We start from the raw sequence: 22,525 nt of genomic DNA on the forward strand, positions 1-22,525 counted from the left end.
AGTCCGCACAGGTGGTGGTGGTATCTAGCCTGTAGTGAGCAATGGTGGTGAATCTCCAGCAGAAGCTAGTGATGTCTTGGGTCTCTGAACAGGTGCGCTGTGAAGAGAGGTGCTACAGGGACTCTGTAGCTCGTTCTGGGTTCCCAGATGGCGGCAGGGTCCAACAGGAATATCCGAACACCCTGCCGCCATTCCCGGGAGTTTAAATAGCCCGGGCAGTGGCTGAGCTGAGCGCCGCACGTTGGAACGCACTTCCGCGTTCCAACGTGGAGCGCAGACGTCCGCGCACCGGAAGTGACGCGGACGTGTATCTGAATGGAGCGCAACTGTCATAAGTGACAAGTCTGCGCTCCATGTGGAAGGAGTAACGCTGACGGGGTTACATACCCCCCTCCTCAAGGGGGCACCTCCGGAGCGCCCAGTGAGACATGGTTTATCAGGATATTTATGATGAAACTGCTTAATGAGCCGAGGAGCATGAATATTTGAAGAACATTCCCAGGAATCATCTGTGGGAGAATAGCCTTTCCAACGAATCAAATATTGAATAGAGGATCCTCTTTTCCTAGAATCAAGAATCTTCTCTACCTGATATTCAGTTTCACCAAAAACTTGAATTGGAGGAGGAGGTTGTGGATCTCTATTTGGAAAGGGGTTAGATTTATAAGGCTTGATTAGTGAAACATGAAAAGATGGATGAATCTTCCAATCTGGAGGTAGAAGTAATCTAACAGCATTTTTATTTATTACATGAGAAATTGAGAAAGGTCCTGTATATTGACGACCAAGTTTCTTTGAAGGAATATTAAGTCGTAAATTCCGAGTGGATAACCATACCAAATCTCCAATCTTGTATGGAGGTGATATTGTTCTATGAGAGTCGTAATATTTCTTTTGTCTAATTTGAGCAGTCTTTAGATTAGAACGAAGAGTGTTTAGAGTGTTTTTTATGGTTGATAAGAAATTCTCAACAGCCGGAACATACTTGGAGAAAAGTAGAAGGTAAACTATTAGGATGAAACCCATAATTTGCGTAAAAGGGTGAAAACTGAGAAGATGAATTGGAAGCATTGTTATATGCAAACTCTGCATGTGGAAGTAAGTCAACCCAGTCATCTTGAAGATGGGTGCAATAACAGCGCAAATATTGCTCAAGAGTTTGGTTAACACGTTCCGTTTGCCCATTTGTTTGGGGATGATAAGCAGTAGATCTACGATGATCTATTTGTAAGGTTTGGCAAAGGGCTCTCCAAAACTTGGAAATAAACTGTGACCCACGATCCAAAATGATTTGGGATGGAAGGCCATGCAATTTAAGAATATTAGATACAAAAGCCCTTGCTGTTTCTTGAGAAGTAGGTAACTTTTTCAAAGGTACAAAATGGGCCATCTTGGTTAATATGTCAACAGTGACCATGATGGTGTTAAATCCATTTGATCTAGGAAGGTCTACTATGAAATCCATGGATATAACATCCCAAGGTCTGTCAGGTATTGGGATGGAGGTTAATAACCCATAGGGTGGTTTCCTCGAATGTTTGTTGATTGCACAAGTGTGGCAAGAACTCACATAGTCATGAACAGTCTTTGTCATATGGGGCCACCAATAACTTCTCTTCAGTAAAATAATGGTTTTACTAATACCAGGATGACCTGCAAGTGGGGCATCGTGGAGTTGTTTTAATAGTGTGAGTTGTAAACTTGGTGGAACGTAGATCTTGTCGTTGAAAGTAAATAGTCCATTAGACTGCTGTTGTAGACCTTTAGGGAGTTGAGATTTATCTTTAGAAAGAGTTTGAATGAGCAATTTATCGAATGTCAAAGTTGTTCCAATAATTCGGTTGGAAGGAATAATGGAAAGTGGTGGAATGTCCATGGATTGATCTTCATTCATACGAGATAGAGAATCTGCTTTGATATTTTGAGTACCAGGGAGGTATGAGATGACAAAATCAAAACGATCAAAAAATAAACTCCATCTGACTTGACGGGCAGAAAGAGTTTTACAAGTTTTGAGATGCTGTAAATTACGATGGTCAGTGAGGATAGTGATAGGGTGTGTAGAACCCTCCAGAAGGTGTCTCCAGTTTGCGAGAGCGTCCTTTATTGCTAACAGTTCCTTTTCTCCAATCGGATAGTTCTTTTCAGCTGGTGATAAAGTTCTGGAATAAAAGGCAACAGGATGTAGTGGGTGTGATAATGTGGGTCGTTGGGAAAGTACAGCACCCAAGGCAAAATGTGAAGCATCAACTTCCAACGTAAAATGAAACATTGGATTGGGAAGTTGGAGAATGGGAGCTGAAGAGTAACTAAGCTTAAGTGTTTCAAATGATTTCTGTGCTTCCTTGGACCAAATGAAAGGTATCTTAGAACTGGTTAGACTAGTAAGTGGTCTCACAATTGATGAGAAATTTTTAATGAATTTTCTATAATAATTAGAAAATCCAAGGAATCTCTGAAGGGCCTTTCTGGACTGGGGAGAAGGCCAAGACAAAATGCAATCCACTTTAGTATGGTCCATCTGAACTCCATCTGGAGTGATTTGATAACCAAGAAAGGAGATAGTAGTCTGACTGAAGACGCACTTCTCAAGTTTTGCATATAGAGAGTGAATTCTGAGTCTCTCCAGAATCCAACGCACATGTTTGTGATGTTCCTCGAGAGTATCAGAATAAATTAATATGTCATCTAAGTAGATAACAACACAAATGTCAAGCAGATCATGAAAAATATCGTTAATAAACCACTGAAAAGTTGCTGGGGCATTACATAAGCCGAAAGGCATTACACAGTACTCGAAAAGCCCGTATCGAGTTTTAAAAGCAGTTTTCCACTCATCTCCAGAGCGAATCCTTATAAGATTATAAGCACCTCTGAGGTCCAGCTTTGTGTAGATCTTAGCTGTCTGTAACCTTTCAATAAGCTCTGGAATGAGTGGTAATGGATATCTATTCTTTACTGTGATGTTATTGAGGGATCGATAATCTATTATCGGTCGAAGTGATCCATCCTTATTTTTTACAAAAAATAGAGCTGCACTGGCAGAAGAAGTGGAGGGCCTTATAAATCCTTTTTTAAGGTTCTCATCCAAGTAAACTTTTAGGTGTATAAGCTCTGGTTGTGAAAGGGGGTAGATGCGAGCGGTAGGGATAGGACTGTCAGGAATTAAGTCAATAGGACAATCGTAAATCCTATGTGGAGGGAGTTTCTCCGCGTTAGTCTTACTGAACACATCAGCAAAATCTTGTAAGTAATCTGGTAAATTAGTAGGATGAATCTCTGAGAAGGAGATGATACATGGAGGATGACAAAATTCTGTACAGTAAGTAGACTGTAAAGAAAGAGATCTTGTGGGCCAAAGAATAGTAGGCTGATGAAGATGCAACCATGGTAAACCTAAAACTATAGGGAAAACTGGAGATGAAATAATATCAAAATTGAGAGTCTCTGTGTGGCCATTGGCACAAGAAACTATTAAAGGAACTGTCTGAGATGTAACTGGACCGAAAGAAGAGTTAGATCCATCAATAAATGTGAGTGACACTGGAATCTGCTTTAACACACTGGGAATTTTATTTGCTTTTACAACATTTGAGTCAATGAAGTTGCCACATGCCCCGCTGTCGACCATTGCTTCAATGGAAATCTTTCCTTGATCCCACTGTAGGGTGAGAGGAACAAAAATATAATGATTAGATATGGTTCGGGGTGAATTTAATTTATTAATGTGGGAGAAATTACCTTCTGAATTCTTCTTGAGAAGAGGGCAGGTGGAAACGATGTGGTCAGGAGCAGAACAATATAGGCAAAGATTGTTAGCTCTGCGACGCTGTTTCTCTGCAGAGGTTAAAGGTCCTTTAATAACACTAAGATCCATTGGAGAATCTTTGGGAGGTGATCTAGATCTCCTGAAGGGAGTGACAGAATAGGTAGTGGCACGTTCGGTCTTTCTTTCGCGAAGGCGACGATCAATAGTGACTGAGAGGTGCATAAGATCTTCCAAAGTAGTGGGTAGGTCAACACGAGCTAACTCATCCTTCATAGCTTCAGATAAACCCAAACGGAACTGGTTTCTGAGAGAAATATCAGACCATTGAGTTTCTCTGCACCAACATTTGAATTCTGAAATAAAATCTTCAACAGGACGCCTTCCTGTCTAAGACTCCTGATTGAATTCTCAGCTGTTAACTGTTTGTTGGGATCTTCGTATAACAAAGACATCTCATCAAGAAATGTGTCAAAATCTCCTAAGAGATCTCCGTGTTCTTCTACATAGGTGTCAGCCCATACCCTGGGCTCACCTCTAAGGAAAGAAATTAATGTAAGGATCTTTATCCTATCAGAATGATAAGTACGTGGCTGTAGTTCAAACATCAGTCGACATGAACTAATAAATTGTCTGTAATTTTTTCTATCTCCAAAAAATGGTTCCGGTGAACAGGCCTTTGGTTCAGGTCTTTGCCTGGCTTGTGCCAAATTTTGATCTCTTAAAGCATCATTCTGCATACGTAACTCATTCATGTTGTTAGTAAGATTATCAACTCTTTGAGAGAGTGCAACTAAATGATTTGCAAGGTCAGCTGGATCCATTTAAAAGATATATGTAATTATATCCTTTATCTTTTTGGGTTCGGATATTATGTTATGACCCTGAAAATGATAAGACTCTACTTAATGTTTAGACCGCAGGTGTAGAGGCTTATCAGAAATCAACCACCACTTCACTCTCACAGAACAATAAGAGTTTGGGGTATTATCATCATATCCTCTAATGAAGGTAACACATAAAAGTAGTAGCTTAATTCCTCTTAAGCTTAATTGATAGACACAACCCAGATACTATAATCGTAAATCTAATTTAGGTATTTGCATCAAATAAAGGTAGTAGAAATTACTGGTATTGTAGTATCTCACCACACACATATGAATAGTATGAAGTACTCTGCTGTATCTGGTGCTAGTATATAGTAATAAGTATAGAGTCTAGGATATAGTTCAGGCATATACTAGCAATCACTATTAGCAACAAGCTGGTATTACATATACTTGCGGTTTAGGAGGTGGTCTGTACCAGGAAAGTCCGCACAGGTGTTGATGGTACCTTATACAGCAGTAATGTGGTTTAGATATACTTGCGGTTTAGGAGGTGGTTTGTACCAGGAAAGTCCGCACAGGTGGTGGTGGTATCTAGCCTGTAGTGAGCAATGGTGGTGAATCTCCAGCAGAAGCTAGTGATGTCTTGGGTCTCTGAACAGGTGCGCTGTGAAGAGAGGTGCTACAGGGACTCTGTAGCTCGTTCTGGGTTCCCAGATGGCGGCAGGGTCCAACAGGAATATCCGAACACCCTGCCGCCATTCCCGGGAGTTTAAATAGCCCGGGCAGTGGCTGAGCTGAGCGCCGCACGTTGGAACGCACTTCCGCGTTCCAACGTGGAGCGCAGACGTCCGCGCACCGGAAGTGACGCGGACGTGTATCTGAATGGAGCGCAACTGTCATAAGTGACAAGTCTGCGCTCCATGTGGAAGGAGTAACGCTGACGGCGTTACACTATAGTAGGATGTGAACATGAATTTGGGGAATTTTCCATCAGGTTCTCAACTTCCAAGTGTCTTTTATCACTCTCAAGTAGAACAACTAACTTCTGTATAGGACGTTCCAACTTGAGTGGAGTAGTGAGACGTTTTCCCTTTTGAACATCTGGCTAGTCTTTCAAGTATGTCATCTTGACACTTGGCAGCAGTGCTCAATGTTTGTACAACCTTTACTTCTGGATCACCCATAGACAATTCTGTGTAACCTTCCCTGGGTATGATCTCCTTTTCCCAAAGGAACTCTGGACCGGTGAACCAATTAGAATTTGTCAATTCTGTTACATTCAGACCTCTTGAAGCATGACCTGCCGGGTTATGCTTTGTATCAACGTGATGCCAATGTTCCGGATTTGTAATTTCCCGAATTTTCGAAACTCTGTTGGCGACAAAGATATGGAATCTTCGAGCTTCTGATGTAGGAGCACTGACCATAGTGTAACGAGACCCTTGCTCGCTTCCGCTCTCCCAACACTCCTCTGCTACTATTGAGTCAGCTTGCAGATCGCAACGTCTGATGGTTCGGTCATCCAAGGCTCCGGGATCCGAACTACAGCTATGTGCCGTTCGGGATCCATAAGAACAAAACACCAGGCAGGCTGTATGTAAGTTCAAACAGGAAGACCTTTATTGGAAGTACACAACACACTTTTAAACAGAATTTGGAACATCCCGCCCCCAACAATCTCTTTCCTATTGGTCAATTGTAAAGTACATGGAGTTCTCCTTCAGGTCCTCATAACCATGCAAATGAGGGCTTGAACATGAGTCAGCCGGGATTGGTCCGATAGCTTGAATGGAGGGACTGTTATGTGTATTGAGACAGAAGCCCCAGGGGGCAATCAATGTACACAATAGCCAGACACAGAACAATGGAGCCGTCTGGCCTTAAGACAGAGCAGAAGACCCCCCACTGTGTAACAGATTTCAAAGAGATACCCTTCCGCATTCCAAGGTCCATGACACATAGCCATAACTACTGGCGTCTGAGAAGTGATGAAGTTCTATTCTCTTGTACTCTCCGAAGTCATGAGGTACAAAACATCTGGGTATCCAAACTTCTTTCAAATTTTGCAAGTCTCTTATCCAAGTCTCCCACCTTGGCCTCAAATCTTCAGGTATGGGTTCATCCCATCCCAACTTCCGTCTGCATAATTCTTGCAGTAATTATTTTGCTTTGAGGATTACTGGGGCCAAGAATCCCAGTGGGTCATATATAGAAGCCACTGCGTAAAGAATGGTACGTCTGGTTGCAACTTTCTCTTCAAAGGATATCTCAAAGAAGAACTCATTGTTCTCTACATTCCATCCCAAGCCAAGTACATTCTGAACTGGAAGATGATCATAATTGAGATCTACATTCTTTATTGTTGATGCACGTTCAGAGTCACTGATGGATTCCAGTACCTCTCTGTTGTTTGAGATGAATTTGTGAAGGCGCAGGTTTCCTCTTGCGCATAATTCTTGGCTTTCCTTTACTAATTTGATTGCAGATTCTGTGGACTCTAGACTTATAAGATCAGCATCTACATAGAAGTTTTTCATAGAAGTTTTTCTTAAGAAAATTTGCCACTGATGGACAATCCTTTTCATTTTTATCAGCCAAGTACTTACCATAATTGGCGCAACCTGGAGACGATGCTGCTCCAAATAAATGTACTTTCATTCTGTATTCTGCTGGCTTTGTATCTGTATCTCCGTCCTCCCACCATAGGAACCTCAGGAAGTCTCCATCTTTATTCTTCACATGGAACTGGTGGACCATGACCACTATGGAATACTTTCTGAATCTACAGAGTACTCCAGGCAGAGTGTTTGTAAGATCTGGTCCTTTTAGTAGATGATCGTTCAATGCAACACCATCATACTTTGCTGAGCAATCAAATACTACTCTAATTTTATCCGGTCTTTGGGTGGTAAACACCTTGATGTGGGATGTACCACACTTCTTCTTTAGGTTGGTTATTCACCTTCTCTGTATGTCCTTCCATGAATTTCAAATAATCCTGCTTGAATTTGAGATCTCTTCCCATCTTTTTCTTCAAGCATTTCAATCTTGCTAGGGCAAGATTTCTGTTATTTGGCAGATGAGGTCATTCTCTGAAGGGTAAGGGCATTTCAAGATAACCTTGTTGATTCTGCTGAATACTTTCTTCTAGATTGTGTACAAACTTTATGTCTTCTTGGGATACACTCTTTTCTTCAGAACTTATGTCTGCGAAGTCCGATTCAAGGATCTTGATTACCTTTGCTGAACTTACAGTTGGTAGCTCTTGGACAGATATTCGATGACACAATCCTGTCACCTGTCTTGAGTTCGCAATCTGCTGTTTTCCTCCAACACCCCATCCTAGATCAGTTCCAACAGCGTAGGGTGCACCCTTTCCTCCTGTGATTACCTCTCGTGGTACCAAAGCTTCGGGACAATCGTAGCCTATCAACAGTCCAACACCAAATTCCTTCAGCGGGGACATCTCATGAGATATGATAGATAGGTGCTCCCATTTATTGGCTGTTTCACAGGTAGGTATGCGATCTCGATCTAGAGGTATGTTGTCTTTCGTATAAGATGGAGGTAGATTTAATGTGAGGTTTGAATGAAGTCCTCTAACTCTCAGTCCTTTAAAGGGTCACTAAAGGAAAAAAAAATATTAGCTAAATAGCTTCCTTTACCTTAGTGCAGTGCTGTTTTCATGCCCTCATTGTTCGTTTTAGCACAGATGTTCTTGTATGGCTTTTCTGTTCTCCCCACTTCCTGGTTGTCTGTGTGAGAAAAGCATAGCAGAGCGAGGGGATTCCTGGTGTGTGGACAAACGTGCTCGCCCCCTCCTGGAGACTACATGTGTGCGTGTGAACGCTGTGCACGTCTCCCAAACAGCAAGAAGGTGTGAATGACTGGGTGTGTCTGTAACACCACAGCACCTCCTCTCTTGGAATAAGTTTTGTTCAATTTCAAAATGCTAGAGTTGCTGTTAATAAATCTAAAGTAAATCTTACCATTATATTTATTTTTTCCTGTGGGTGCTGCTTGTTGGCATGTGCAGTGTATCGCTGTCTCTGGCTGGCTGTGTGGGTGGGTTGAATAGCTTTATTATTCATCGTTGGGCGGTATAGTGGGAGGTTTAGTGGGCAGGTTATTCAAATTTCAATCCAGCGCGCTCGTCCCGCTTTTTCTTAACTGCGCATTCTCGATGCACAAAGGATTCTGGGAAATGTAGTTCCCAGCATGACGGCGACGTCGCTCTCATGAACGAGCGCTGAGATTGCGGAAATTAAAACCAGAAACGAAAGTAGGCAGACCAAGGTAAGACAGATGAAGAGATTAATCCACTGTCACTATTTTTTTTTTTTTTTAAATCAATACACTATTAAGAGTTAGTACCATACATCAGTGCATTCTAGCTCAAATTTGTTTTTCCTTTAGTGATCCTTTAACCTTTTGACTGTTCACTAATGTGTCTCTCCCCGTCATTGTGGTGAGCTTGAGCTTCACTGGTTCCGTAGCCACTTGTAATTTCTTGCAGATTTCTTGATCAATGAAGGTGACATCGCTTTGGGCATCCAGTAGTGCATAGGCGTATACCTTCTTGTTCCTCCTTTTAGGATTTGAAATACACACTGGTACAACCATTGATGTGCCGTTGCTTTCTCCTTCCCTTACTCTGCAAGAGAATACTGATACTTTCTTTTCTTCCTCAGCATCTTTAGGTATTGAGGATTCATCCTTCTTTGGACGTTCTTCATGTAGTGGCGTAGGATGGCGTCCTTTGCAGACGCTGCATGTAGCCTTTTTCTTACACTCCTTAGTGACATGGCCTTTTCTTAAGCATCCAAAACACAGTTGGTTATCAAGTACAATTTTTTTCTTTTCATTTGAGGACTTCTCTTTCAATTGTTGGCACTTGTGTATGGATTGGTTCTCTCCACAGAACATACACTTAAAGGTAGTCTGAGGATTTGTCAGTTCTGTCTCTTTACTCAACCCAGTAGTGACTTTAAACTTGCTTTCGCAGGTATCTAGACCTTTAGCTGCTGAGTTGATTGCAAAGCTAGTTGCTCTTGCACATCTTGTATCTCTTGCAGGCCTTTCTTCTAAGGATTTTAAGGCGTAAGATGCTGTTACTGGATTACATGCTATTCGTGCTTCCCTATTTACGAACTCAGAAAACTTTCAAAACTTGGGAAGTCCTTATTTAGATCTAACTGTTCAGTCACATAGCGATTCCATCTAGAAACCACTTCTTCAGGTAGCTTAGCTAGTATCCTGTGATTTTCTAGATAGTCGTTCAGTACTTCTAGTCCTCGTACGTGTGGGATGGCATTGCTGCATGCTTGCAGGAAATCACCATACTCTTGGAGTTTGAAGTGTTCCTTGGGACCTATTTTAGGCCAGTTATTCAATTTCTCCCTAAAGGCTCTTTGTACTAAAAAAGGATGACCATATCTTGCATTTAACTTTTTCCAAGCTTGCTTGTAGGCTTCTTCGTCTGTTCTATAGAAGTTACCTTCAAGGGCTTTCTTTGCTTCTCCACCAACATATCTCTGAAGGTAGAATAACTTGTCAACTGATCTGAAACAATGATGCTCAATGATCATTTCAAAACTTGCCTTCCACTCTATGAACTTCAGTATGTCCCCTGAAAATACAGTAGGTTCTGGAATGGGAAGTCTTGCTGGAACTGTTCTCTGCTGTCCTGCTGGGACAATAGTCGCAATATTCTCCTGGTCATTGCAGTGACATCTAGGAGTAGAATTGTCCTGTTTTATTTTCTCACTTAGTTCTAAATTAAGTGAGTCTCTCTTTTCGTCTTTCTGAGCAGGGATGGAATGGCAATGACTTTTTTCTTCACTACATACTGGAGGCTTCCTCTCATTTTCCTGGATGTATGAAGGTAAGTAGGAGTCTGATTCTTCACTTAGTACAGATTTGGACCTATGACTACCATTCATCCTCTTCGTGCACTCTTAGGCTGGGTACTCACGACCAAACATGTATGGTGAAAGCGGTCCGTCGGACCGTTTTCACCATACATGTCTGCCAGAGGGCTTCTGTACGATGGTTGTACACACCATCGTACAGAAGTCCGCGCGTAAACAATACGCGGGGCGTGTCCGCGGTGTCGCCGCGTCGATGACGCGGTGTCGCCGCGTCGATGACGCGGTGTCGCCGCGACAATGACGCAGCGACGTGGGCGGCCCGCCTTTAAAATGCTTCCACGCATGCGTCGAAGTCATTCGACGCATGCGAGGGACGGCGGGCGCCTGGACATGTACGGTAGGTCTGTACTGACGACCGTACATGTCCGAGCGGGCAGAATTCCAGCGGACTGTTTTAAAACAAGTCCAGGAATATTTGTCTGCTGGGAAAAGGCCCGGCGGGCAAATGTTTGCTGGAATTCGGCCCGCTCGCGCCCACACACGACCAAACATGTCTGCTGAAACTGGCCTGCGGACCAGTTTCAGCAGACATGTTTGGTCGTGAGTACGGGGCCTTAGTCTGGCTTCTATAATCTTAACTTCTTTCAGCCTTTCCAGACTTTCCATTTGATGGCGCTGTGCCTCCATTTCAGCTTCCATTTGATGGCGCTGTGCCTCCATTTGATGGCGCTGTGCCTCAATGGCTGGTTCCATCTCGATTTCTGCTTTCTTGACAGCAAGTTGTTCAACAAGTTCCTTTCTTTTGGCTAGAGTACTTGAGGGCTCTGATGTGTAACTGGCACTTCTGCTAGTGAAAGAAGTCCCACTTTCCCACTTGAGATTGTGGTTCCCCCTAAGGACCTAGCATAGTCTCTTGTGAAGAGCTCGTTCATTCTCTTTCTGAATGAATGAAAAACTTATAAAGCGCGGCACATGCGAACTGAATCGCTTCTGGGCGCTAGTTGTTCGTGTCTCATGACATCAGAAGAGCAGAGTTTTGATCTGTCTTCTGAAAGTCAGGTGGTTTTCCTCCAACCGAATGCTGGTTGGCAAAGCGTTCCATAGTCTCGGACCTTGAAAAGCAAACCTTCTTTCTCCTTTGGACTTGTATTTGGTTTTTGGTACCCTGACCAGATTTTGGTCGGTGGATCGCAGAACGCGATTCGAATTGTGAGGTTCTATCTTGTCGCAAAGATATTGCGGAGCCTTCCCATGGATGCACTTATGTGTCAGGCAGAGTGCTTTGAATGCAATTCTGTCTTTTACTGGCAACCAGTGAAGGGTTCTCAGCGAAGGTGAGATTGAGTCCCATTTTTTTTCCCAGTCACCAGTCTGGCGGCCGTATTCTGAACGACTTGCAGACGAGCGATTTGGTACTTTGGGAGCCCGAGGTAAAGGGCATTTGCATAGTCCAGTCTGGAATTCACGATTTCTCACCTTAACTTTATCATAGTTGGCTTCAGATGATAATTCTCTCATGAGCTTTACTAAATCTTTAGTGACTGCAGTACGTGTCCATGTTCCTCACAATTTCCTGGGAAGGTGTTGTGGATGACCGCAGATTGACATACACTGCCATAAGCTCTGATTCAGATTCTTCTATCGTCTCTAACAGATCACTCAAGTTTTCTCTTATATTATCCTGCTTTAGCTTTCTACGAGCATCTTTAATGTATAATTTCCACTTATCATACATTCTGGTGAACCTTTTTCCTTTTAATGCTGCTTCTTGCTCCAAATTTTCCTGCATTTTTGGGGTCAGTTTTCTGATACGCTCTGAGCGTCTTAGCTCATTTGTTTGGGGCAAGGCTAATGCTGCATCAGACTCTTCTACCTCAGACAGGTTCACTTGCTCTTCACCCTCTATCCTATCTATCCTCGTATCCTCTAACAGTGGCATGGTAATACTAGGCTTACACATTTTACTTTAAATGCTATAATATAATTTAACATTTTATCATTAGAAAAATATAATTAGATAAAAGATGTACCATCATCCTAAATATTCAAATAAAAAATAAGGGGTCCCAGGGATTCCCCACAGTCCCTGAGGCTCCTACAGAGAGAAATGGGCAGGGAGGACTATACCGGTATGGTAAAGATTTGGTTGTGAAACAACCAGGATGAGTCGCATTAGTTAAATTGTACGAAAATTTTTATTCACATAAATACATCAAACAGAATAAAAAAACATAACATTACAACGACAGTACAAACATGTTTGACCACAATCAGGTCACCGGTTGTGCAATCCCTTATGAACAAGCAAGAGGGGGTCACGGTGAGAAAGTTGGGGTCATGAGACAACAGTCTCTTGGTCGTACAATTTAACTAATGTGACTCATCCTGGTTGTTTCACAACCAAATCTTTACCGTACCGGTATAGTCCTCCCTGCCCATTTCTCTCTGTAGGAGCCTCGGGGACTGTGGGGAATCCCTGGGACCCCTTATTTTTTATTTAAATGCTATAACAATAGATGCAGGCAATAAATCACTTTCACTTTAAATGCAGTAGCAATAGATGCAGGCAATAAATGACTTTCACTTTAAATACTTTAGAGTCTGTATACTACAAACCATCCTTTGTTTTACTTTACAGTCTTTTATTCCTGAACACAAAAATGTCTCTTTATGCCAAAGCCTATGTGCAATGATAACTAATAAAAGGAAAGTTCTGATCTTATTCTGAAGAGCAGGATATTATGATCTGTGGGTGGCTGGAACAAATGTCAGTCTTAGAAGAGACTTGTCTTTTCTTGATGCGAAGCTTGCGCTGACTTGCGATGCTCTGCGATGAGTTGCGATGCTCTGCGATGAGTCGTGATGCTCTGTGACGACTTGCAATGCTCTGTGATGAGTCGTGATGCTCTGTGACGACTTGCGATACTCTGTGATGACTTGCGATGCTCTGTGATGACTTGCGATGCTCTGGGATAAGTCGCGATGCTCTGCTGCAGGCTTTGGGCCTAGTGGCGGGAAAACTAGCTGGCTGCAGTACTTGGCGGTGGCGGTGCAGGCACTCTCTCTAGGGGGTCGCAGGAGGGTTGGCACTTTTCCCGTGACTATCCTGCCTTTACCGTTCTACCACTTTAAGAGTCGGCTGCAGTTTGAGTAAACACGCTTCTATGGCCTCTAGGGTAGCTCCGCTGAGGTGTCTTTACTTTCTCACTCAGGGATTGGTTGCTGCGCGGCAGTATATGCTGGCGCTCCGCTGCTCAAATGCACTCTTTACTGTGCAAGTTGAAGAGCACTATCGCTTTTCCCTCAAAGGGAATAATAGTTCCACTGTGGCAGGCGCAACACTATAAAGTGCCTCATGCGCTGTGGCATTAGAAGAATTGTGATATCTCTGACTTTTCAGTCCAACAAGACTGTCTATTACTCTGAAATTCCTCTATTGCCGTTCTATGGAAGCACACCAAATGCTTAACCACTTGAGACCCGTAGGACGTCAAATGACGTCCTCGACTTTGTGCGGTGATATCTGAATGATGCCTGCAGCTACAGGCATCATTCAGATATCGCCGTCTTCAGCCGGCGATTCTGTGCACCAGAAGAATGATCAAAGTGGCGGTTCCGCCGCTCGATCGTTCTAGGCAGCGGGAGGGGACATCCCCCCCCTCCCGCCGCCATCCGGTGCTTCTCCGGGCTCTCCCGTGCCATCGGGGGCCCGGAGAGCGAATCGGCCGGCGCTCGTTGGTGTACCATAGAGATGACTGGCGACCAGACGGTCACAGTCATCTCTATGACTGTCGGAGGACCGGGCGCGACGTTATGACGTCACGCCCGGTTCCCGGAAGTAAACAAAGCCGCAATCACGGCTGTCGGCATGTAATCAGTGATTTTTTTTTTCACCGATTTCATGCTTGTAAGCCTGTAGGAGAGATGTGGGGTCTTATTGACCCCGTATCTCTCCATAAAGAGGACCTGTCACAGTGATTCCTATTACAAGGGATGTGTACATTCCTTGTAATAGGAATAAAAGTGATAAAAAAAAAAAAAATTCTAAAAAAGTGTAAAAATAAAAAAATGAAGTAAAAAAATAAAATAAAATAATAAAAAAAAAAAGTAAAACGCCCCTGTCCCGGTCGCTCGCGTGCAGAAGCGAACGCGCATGCAAGTCCCGCCCACATATGTAAACACCGTTCAAACCCCACATGTGAGGTATCGTTGCATGCGTTAGAGCGTGTGCAACAATTCTAGCACTAGACCTCCTCTGTAACTCAAAAATAGTAACCTGTAAAAAAAAATTAAAGCATCGCCTATGGAGATTTTTAAGTACCGAAGTTTGGCGCCATTCCATGAGTGTGCGCAATTTTAAAGCGTGACATGTTAGGTATCTATTTACTCGGCGTAACATCGTCTTTCACATTATACAAAAAAATTTGGCTAACTTTTTTCTCTGTTTTGTTATTTTTTAATTCATGAAACAGTTTTTTTCCCTAAAAAAAGGCGTTTGAAAAATTATTGCGCAAATACCGTGCGAGAAAAAAAGTTGCAATGACCGCCATTTTATTCCCTAGGGTGTCTGCTAAAAAAAAATATATAATGTTTGGGGGTTCTGATTAATTTTCTAGCAAAAAATTGTGATTTTTACATGAAGGAGAGAAGTGCCAAAATAGGCCCGGTAACAAAGTGGTTAAAATAACTTCTTTATTAACTTCACTTTTCTTCATAGATAACACTGCTGCTTTGCAGCAGACAGTCCATGTACAAACACGTGTTGAATAAGTATCACAAAATGGCGGTTCAAATATTCAATCGTGTCATTCAACATAAAATGGTGGATATATTTATTTCTTCAGTATTTATATTCTCTCTCTCTCTCTCTCTCTCTGTAAGTTATCAAAGCATTCCCTGATTTCTCTGAAAGGTATAACTGTGGTTTGCAACTTGGTTTGCAGGGTTGCTTTAGTTCGGTTAGCTTTGGTGCAGTTAGCTTGTTAGAGTGGATGGATGGATGTAACTTAGTTCGAATGACTGAATGTGGCTTAGTTCGAATGACTTAGTTCGATGGAACTATAAGTGAACACACAAATAGATCAGTATACAGTTCTGATTACACTATTTACAATAAGAACATATATATAACTTGTGTGACGTACCTATTTAGGCCCTTGCTTCTATAAAACTGAACTCTGTATGTCTGCTCTGCTCTCTGTCTTCATGTGGAATGAATTTGCAGCACATGTGTAGTATTAGGAACCTCCCAGACAGAGTGGATGCAAAGGTAGCTGTGATAGGTCAAGACTCTGCTCAATGTGAGATTAGCTGTGATTGGCCAAGGCTACTGATGAGTCACAAAAGCTTAACTCTATGCTTTCTGGCATGAAATCTACTGTGTAATTTGAGCTTACCTTCACTGTCATAAAATAAACGATTCTTAAAGGCATATTTTTTCTTTTGCCTCTGTGAACACAACATACAACTATTATATGACATTCAAGCATAAAATCACAGTGAATAACTTTGCTTTTGTCTCTCACATATAAACATGTGCATTACATTTAGGTTATTGGCAGGTTTAGCTTTATATACATTTAGGTTATATTAGCTACCTAGGACAGGTTCCAACTGGCCAGCTACACCCGGGTATATCTAGGAAACTTTACCACTGGTTCCCACTCATTGGCAGCATCTCCTCTGAACATGGTGTACCTACACCCGCCTTGTTTTCTTCCCTTATTTCTTTTTACTTTTTGCAATTGAAAATCTGTGGCTGTTCTGTTCATGACCCCAAGTAGTCATTGACTATGGTTAAGTTTGGGACAAAAGCATACTCTGGTTTGGGGGGGAGGGGTGCGGGTTGGGGGATGTTGGGACGGGTTGAGATGGTTCCGGATGTCTTTGTATACTGCCAAATCCATTTTTACCCTCTATTATGGCTCCTTTAACCATTATCTCATGGAATGTCCAGGGCCTTAACCCCCGGATCAAACACTCCCTGGAGTTTCCACAAAACATACCGCCAGACATATGTATTTTTCAGGAAACCCACCTTACAGACAGTAATGTGCTTGGCCTTAAAAAACCTTGGGTGGGCCACTACTATCATGCCGCTTACTCCTCCTACGCCAGAGAGGTGAGTGTGTTTATCCACAAATCCCGCTCTTTCACTCTGGTGAACTTGCATCTAGACCCTGGGGGAAAATTTGTTATTCTACATGTGGTAATTGCAAATATGCCTATGGCGGTGGTGGGACTATACATCCGCCCCCCCCAACCATTGACAGTTTTAAATAGAATTACTCAGTACTGGAAGTATAAATGCTTGCTTTGGCTCCTTTTACAGAGAGCTCTATTCCTCTAGGGCAAAATACACTGAGGCCCTGTACACACGAGAGGATATCCGTTGGAAACGGTCCGCCGGACCGTTTCCAGCGGACATTTCTGCTCCCGATTTTGATCTGATGGTTGTACACACCATCAGATCAAAATCCCAGCTGAAAACATACGCGGTGACGTGGCCGCGCCGTCGCCGCGACGACGTGCGTGACCCTGGAAGGTAAATACTTCCACGCATGCGTCGAATCACTTCGACGCATGCGAGGGATGGGGATCGCTTGGACTTATCCGGTGAGTCTGTACAGACGACCGGATCAGTCCAACGGACAGGTTTCCAGCAGATAGATTTCTTAGCATGCTAAGACATTTTTATCTGCTTGAAAACCGTCGGCTGGAGAAATGTCCGCCGAAAAATGTCCGCTAGGCCGTACACACGACCGGATTTGTCTGCTGGAACTGATCCGCGGATAAATCCCAACGGACAGATCCGGTCGTGTGTACGAGGCCTCAGACTGAATTCCAAGCTTTCCTGGAGGACATCCAGCTTCCAACTTTGACTGACGAAGCTCGCCAGAGAGTCGACCCTCCGCTCACCCTTAAGGAAATTCAGCAAGCTATTGGCTCTATGCAGGCAGGGAAAACACGGGAGATGACGGACTCCCAGTGGAATTGTATGAAGCACATGTGGAGACACTGGCTTGTAGACTGTTGGAAGTACTGTCGGCCTCCCTTGAGGCCTCTTCTCTCCCTCCCTTGATGTCTACGGCTATAATTGTCATGATACCCCAACCCGGCAAGGACCCTGAGCTATGCTCCTCATATTGTATAGTGAGGTGAGGGGCGCTATATCAAAATAGTGGATGCGTGTCACAATGTGCGTTTGAGTAGTACACAGTGTAACTGTGTACCCAAATCTATGTGAAAAACCAAACAGACTATAGTCTAAACTCTATAAGTACAATAGTGCCAAATGCTGTGGAAAATAAATAAAATATATAAAAAAAAAAAAAAAAAAATTAAAAGAATGTCCAGCAAATAAATAGTTAAGTGCAAAATGGATCCAGTGTTGTATCAAGTCCAGGTGCAAAATGCAAATAATCCAATCCCAAATCGCAGGGAAAAGTGCAAATGCTAAAGTGCTTGTGAATCTTCAAAATAGCCAAAGTGCAAGAAATAAGTGATCCGCCTTCACCTATAGGTCACCAGAATAATAATGGATGGCTCCTTACCACACGGTGTTGACCAGATTACTTAAAATATGGTCGATCAGGCTTGTTTTAAATGAGGATCAGCAGGGTCTCATTGGATTCCAATGTCAGCGATTGCAGCAAATGGTGTACCAAGAAAGGAGAAGAGATACCACCATAGTGTAAAACCATTTAATATACAAAAGTTAAAATTACAATGCCAAATGGCCTCTTACTGTTGCTGGTGACCGTTCCCGGCACTGAGGCTGTAGGTGGTGGGGATAGTAAGACAAGATAAGAGATGGCCGCGTCCTGGTCCACTAGCGTGCGTTCCACCGCTAGTTGTCCATCAACCAGTGAGACCGGAAGTGCGTGGCTATTGTGTGCGCTCGGATACCGCCTCGACGTCACGTTTCAGTTAAACCGTCTTCAGGAAGCTTCCTGAAGACGGTTTAACTGAAACGTGACGTCGCGGCGGTATCCGAGCGCACACGCATAGCCACGCACTTCCGGTCTCACTGGTTGATGGACAACTAGCGGTGGAACGCACGCTAGTGGACCAGGACGCGGCCATCTCTTATCTTGTCTTACTATCCCCACCACCTACAGCCTCAGTGCCGGGAACGGGCACCAGCAACAGTAAGAGGCCATTTGGCATTGTAATTTTAACTTTTGTATATTAAATGGTTTTACACTATGGTGGTATCTCTTCTCCTTTCTTGGTACACCATTTGCTGCAATCGCTGACATTGGAATCCAATGAGACCCTGCTGATCCTCATTTAAAACAAGCCTGATCGACCATATTTTAAGTAATCTGGTCAACACCGTGTGGTAAGGAGCCATCCATTATTATTCTGGTGACCTATAGGTGAAGGCGGATCACTTATTTCTTGCACTTTGGCTATTTTGAAGATTCACAAGCACTTTAGCATTTGCACTTTTCCCTGCGATTTGGGATTGGATTATTTGCATTTTGCACCTGGACTTGATACAACACTGGATCCATTTTGCACTTAACTATTTATTTGCTGGACATTCTTTTAAATTTTTTTTTTTTTTTTTTATATATTTTATTTATTTTCCACAGCATTTGGCACTATTGTACTTATAGAGTTTAGACTATAGTCTGTTTGGTTTTTCACATAGATTTGGGTACACAGTTACACTGTGTACTACTCAAACGCACATTGTGACACGCATCCACTATTTTGATATAGCGCCCCTCACCTCACTATACAATATATGCAAGTCAGTCACCTGATTTTATTTGGGAGCAGCTTCACTCAGTTAGTCACTTGATTTATCAAGTATATAACTTAGTGTAATTCATTTGGCGCGAGATTTCTTTTTCCTGTATGCTCCTCATATAGACCCATTTCGCTGCTCAACGTGGACTCAACGATCCTTGCGAAGGTGCTCGCCTTAACAAGGCAATTTTATCCTTGGTCCACAGGGACCAAACTGGGTTTATCCCGGGGCGGGGTACTGACATCAACCTGAGAAGGCTTCATACTGTCAAAGCCAGTGTTTCGGCTGTGGGGGATACCGGAGTGGTGGCCTCGCTGAATGTTGAGAAGGCATTTGACTCTGTGGAGTGGAAATATCTGTGGCTCATCCTTCAGAAGTTTGGTTTTGGGCCTAACTTTATTTTGTGGCTGTGGATGCTCTATTTGGCCCACTCAGCCAGAGTTTTGGATGAATGGCACGCTTTCGGCCCCCTTCCCAGTCCACCAAGGCACCAGGCAGGACTGTCCCCTCTCCCTGGCCCTTTTCGTGTTGGCAATTGAGCCATTGACAGAGCTTTTGAGGGCCGCCTCCGGGGAGGTCCGGAGCTTCTCGTTTCCCCCCGGTCGATAAAGTGTCTCTGTATGCAGATGACACGCTGCTGACACACAACGTTCTCTACAGGCGGCCATGGCTATTATTGACTGGTTTGGGTTCTTTTCAGGAGTTAAGGTGAAATGGGACAAATCGCTCCTGTTCCCATTGTCAGAAGGGAATCAGTTTTTTTTTTTTTTTATCAAAAAGGTTTTTATTGCTCACAGAACATACAGAATATAAGAATGTGACATACCATACACAATATGCAAACATAATGGCAATACAACTCCCAATCTTGCACAGAATAAATAATGAATATATCCAGCATCATGCCCCCCGCCCCCACCTGCTAATGAATCACAAACTATATCCCAAAGGCCTCATCCCATGTCACCACGGAAAACCTCCCAGCCGTTCATACTGATGGCCAGCCGGCCCCCCCCACTCCACCACCTGCAACACTATACACCCCTCAACAACCTCATACAGACAAGCTCCAGGGGGCTTAAGCCAGGCGTGGCAAGCCATGAATCCCACAGCCTATCAAATTTATCCGCATTTCCCCTGTGTTGCTAAACGTATTTCTCCATTATAAGCGCTTTACCCATGTGCAGCAACCAAATTTTAATCGTAGGGGGCGCCTCCCATTTCCAATTCAAAAGAATAGTTTTCCTGGCCTGAAATAGCGCTCTGGCAAACGCCATTCGAGTCAACTTCTCCGGTATCACCCCCTCTAGAACTCCAAGCAGGCAATGTAGCGGGTCAAGAGGGACGTTGGTCTGGAACACTGAATTGAGTGTAGCCAAGACCCCCATCCAGAACCTGTGGAGTTTGGGTTAACGCCAGAGCAGATGAATCAAATCACCAGACATTGCCCTGCATCTGTTGCACAACGGGTCAGGGGCCCTGCCCATTTTGAAAAGTTTAACCGGAGTGTAATGGACTCTCAGCAAAATGTACAGTTGAGACACCTTCTGTGCTACATTAAGCGAACACATGTTAACTGCCTGCAATGCCTCCTCCCACATCTCCCCGTTATGGGTCCGACGTCTGCCTCCCACTGACCCAGTGCTCTCATGGGGTGCCCCTCCAAAAATGAAGCTAAGAAGGGAATCAGTTAGTTGACCCACAGATATATATATATATATATATATATATATATATATATATATATATATATATATATACAGAATTTGCACCTGAAAAGAAGCCAAAGATGCACAGGACCCTTTTCCAGTGTGCTCTGCAGCCACTCTGGAGCTGTGTGAACCGGTTCCATTGAGAGCCGGTCACAGTCTCCTGCCATGCAAATTGGATACAGGGATGTCTTATTTCAGCTCAGGAAGCCACAAACCTGAGAGAGCTGTTGATATGAAGTGTGATTTTGTGAGGGAAAAGGTTTGCATTATCCTTATTTTGTGGGTGACTGGATTTATTTTCTGTTTTTGTTTGTTTTTATTTCTATGCAACCTTTTAAATTAAAACTGGCTACAAGTCAGATTTTAAGAAATCCTGCGCTAACCCCTGACATGGTAGATTTAACGGGCATCTTCCTGTTTAAGGGGAAAGATGGCCACTGCAACCCAGCAGGAAACCAATCGCCAAGTTGCAGAGGCCGCTGCAGTTCAGCAGGAGGTGAATCGCCAGGTCATTGCAGCCCAGCGGGAAATTAACCGCCAGTTTTCGGAGGCCCTGCTGAAGTTAAAGAAGGGTTTGCAGGTCCTTTGCCAGTGGAACAGAAAATGGTGCATGCCAGCTGTTACCTGCAAAAGATGATACCTGCAGATGATGTGGAAGCTTACCTAGTGACTTTTGGAAGAGTCGCTGTTCGAGAAGGATGGAAAAAAGATCAATGGGCAGGACTGCTAGCGCCCTTTCCAACAGAACCCCCAAAAGGCCTATTATGACCTGGAACCAGATGCGGCCCAAGATTGAGACACTGAAGGCTGAGATGCTTGCTTGCCTGGGTGTCACCATTTCATTCTGGGCTCAATGGGTGCATTGGTGGTCCTACAGTACTGACAAACCACCCCGCTCTCAAATGTTTGACTTGATACACCTCACTGAGAAGTGGCTGCAGCCAGAGACTTTGGCAGGCCCTAAAATTGTTGAGCGGTATTTGCTTGCGCTCCCTGCCCCTGTGAAGAAGTGGTTCAGCCATGGGCATTTGCTTCAAAATGTGGCATTGGACATGCTTTTGGACACACTCTGAATGCCAATCAAAGCCCCTGTCACTAAATAAAAAGTTTTCTGTGAGGAAGTGGGTCAGCCATGGGGACCTTAAGACAGCAGACCAGCTGGTGGAGAGATATACTGCTGTTGAGGACTTATTTAACTCATCTGTGCCCCACCCCAGATGCGCTAGTCATGAAAAAACGCTGGGAGGATCCGGTAAGACTGTTCTGGGGTACAAAGGCATGGGGAAAAATGACAAGACAGCTACAGATGAGACTATGGGCTAAATACGTCAGGAAGGTCTCAGAGGCTGTTTCGAGGACTGGGTACAGAACACATAAAATGTTATCACTGCCATGCATTAGGTCATATTGCTTCTAACTGTCCCCTAAATGATGAACTAATGCAATGTGATAATGCTTATTTGAAAAAACACATGTCTCTTTTGGCACAGGTGGTATGTACTGCATCATGCGGGAAGAGCTGGAATCCCGCCTCCGAGCTTGAGGTTAATGAACAAGAAATTATCTCTGACTCTAATAGTGAGAGT

Source organism: Rana temporaria, chromosome 3 (genome assembly GCF_905171775.1).
Source record: "Rana temporaria chromosome 3, aRanTem1.1, whole genome shotgun sequence".
NCBI lineage: Eukaryota > Metazoa > Chordata > Amphibia > Anura > Ranidae > Rana > Rana temporaria.